The sequence below is a fragment of the Bombus affinis genome, unplaced genomic scaffold, assembly GCF_024516045.1.
Source record: "Bombus affinis isolate iyBomAffi1 unplaced genomic scaffold, iyBomAffi1.2 ctg00000115.1, whole genome shotgun sequence".
Lineage (NCBI taxonomy): Eukaryota > Metazoa > Arthropoda > Insecta > Hymenoptera > Apidae > Bombus > Bombus affinis.
Window position 1 is genome coordinate 236522 of NW_026108851.1, and position 2478 is coordinate 238999.

The 2478-nt window shown below is 37.1% G+C and overlaps 1 long non-coding RNA gene across 1 annotated transcript; it reads left to right on the top strand.

The window, feature by feature from the left end:
• The first annotated feature begins 755 nt into the window (after nt 1–755).
• Nucleotides 756–1465, top strand: LOC126927450 (uncharacterized). Its single transcript, XR_007715493.1, has 3 exons — nt 756–896; nt 1058–1263; nt 1343–1465. It is a non-coding gene; the product is annotated as an uncharacterized LOC126927450 (long non-coding RNA).
• The last annotated feature ends 1013 nt before the right edge of the window (nt 1466–2478 follow it).

Below are 2478 nucleotides of genomic sequence, written 5' to 3' on the forward strand. Positions count from 1 at the left end.
TGAGCCAACTATTGTTTTAATTCTAACTGACTAATAACAATTATTTTATAATTCGAACTGACTAATAACATTTATATCTCGTAATTCTTAAACTCGAACTGGAACGAACAATTATTCTCTAATCCTAACTTAAATTCTAATTAAATCAACTGAACGAACTGATATCAGACTCACTCAAATTCAATTGAACGACTAACAATTACTCTCCTTATTTTCGCTAAATTCTCCTGAACCAACTAATCACAATTGCTCTATCCTATTTCTTTATTCTAACTGAATTACTCTTCTTTAATTTCGTTAAATTCTCCCGAACGCTAACAATTTCTCTGACTATATTCTAACTGAACCAACTAATGGCAGTTACTCTCTTTTCACAATTACTCTGATTGTTCTAACTGAACCACTAACAATTAATCGCTAACGCTAACGCTAACAATTAATCTGACTCTTCTTTATTTTTCGCTAAATTCTCCCGAACGCTAACAATTACTCTCTTCTATTCCTTTATTCAACTGACCCGCTAACAATTACTCTGATTTGAATTGTGTCGCTACGCTTTTTATAATGACATCCCCAATGGGATGACAGTCACGTGACAGTTCGTTCCGGTGGGGATCGCAATGCTGCAGGTTTTTAGAGTTTCCATGAGAGAACGTGGAGTTTGATGATTACAGGTTATGTTGAGTCATGGACACAAAAGCGTCCGCACCTGTGCGAACTGTGTGAGTGTGTTTTTAGTATTCTGTCTCGTTTCGCATGTTGTTTGTTTCCTTAAACTTGTGAATTTGTTTTAGCGCAAGAGGAAGAAGATATGTGAATGGTACGAGATGACGTGATCGACGTGCGTGTGTGAATATGTGCGAAGGATGATGCTGAAGGGGCGGTTTTCCACCCAAGTAGGCACAGTGGCACATTCGTTGGCGTCGTGTCCTGATGATCTATTGACAATTTGGTTTTATTTGACAATATGAGATATATTTTGCTCCTTGTAGATTTATATGTCCATATTTGCTATATATTAAATCGTGTATATTTTATATTACTTTCTTGTTATTAGGTTATTAGTTGTGTAACTCCAGTTTCTGATCTATGGAAAGTGGTGAAACGTCTTCACGAAATACAATTTCATTCGTTTTCCTCCCTTGCATTGGCACGCTGTGAGTGGTGCCGACTTCCAAATGAGGTTTGTGCATCTTGATTATTATGCGTTTAATGATAGATACGGAGGTATCTTTGTCAGAGGTTCCCATGCGGACTGTCTCGGTGTGTATCTTGTTATGATTTCTTTTATTTGGTTCATCCTGCTTCTTTCGTGTTTTATTCACTGCATATGATATTTCAGTGCAAGAAAAAGAAGAATTGTAAAGAATCCGTAAGTGGCCCTAGAAGACGCAGTCATCGTGTGAGGTGTTGTCGGCAGGAACAAAGAGTCGAAGTTGTTGAAGAAGTCGTGGGACATTTGTATTGTTTCCCGTTATATACAACGCTATTTCACATATCTATGTATATATATATTATTATATTATTATATATTATTATACTAAATCTTCAGTTGGTTTAGTTGAATGTTCAGTAATGTAATTTTTACAAGGTGGTTTTGTATATTAGATGAGTAGTTGTTCGATATAATAATATGTGTATATATATATACATTTCACAATGTAATTTTCCATTATGTAAAATATATATATGCATATGTATATGTGCGCGTATTGTTATTCTCATTGTTTCTCGGATCGTTAATTGGTTGAATATTCCATAATGTGGATTTCGTATATAATTCTCTAGGTTCGTAGAAATGTAATTCTATATATTTATTTCTTTGCGTTTTAATGGTTTAATAACGTATACATACATATATATATATATGTCGGATTAAAGTCAGGATTATGGGGTTGGGCGTTTAATGAATTTTCATTGGAATTAGCCATTGCCGTCATACAATGGAGAGTTTATTAGCACGGGCTTATTAACAAGATTACGCACTAGTGATGATGACCTTAGGTTCGAAACGAATCCGCGGTCACGGGATGGTAAACGTATGTTCTCGCACAGTTCAAGTCTAACTCTTTATTAACTAGATGTGACGTATTCGCTGGTTGTAAGGTGGCACTGTCATTCGTCGATGAGATCGTACGAAAGAATGAATCTCCGTCTCGACGATGTCGTCGAGGAAAACTATATTGGGTGGGTCTAAGGATATGAGATCCACGGATTCGTCAAAGAAAGCTTTCGTTCCAAAGGAGAGGGAAATTAGCGCTGTTGCTAATTGGTCGATCTCCATATCGGCGTTTTGAAAGAGATGCTGGCCGCCCTTGAGGGGAGGTTGTTGACGGGGGGCAACGCTCGTGGAGGATAGGTTTCTCCTATCTTCCCGTAGTTGCAACAAAGTCTATTTGACGGACTTCGCTTGACTAAATCTTAAGATCTATAGCGGGTCCTTACGTTAACTAAACATACGCCACAAAGGCATGCCGA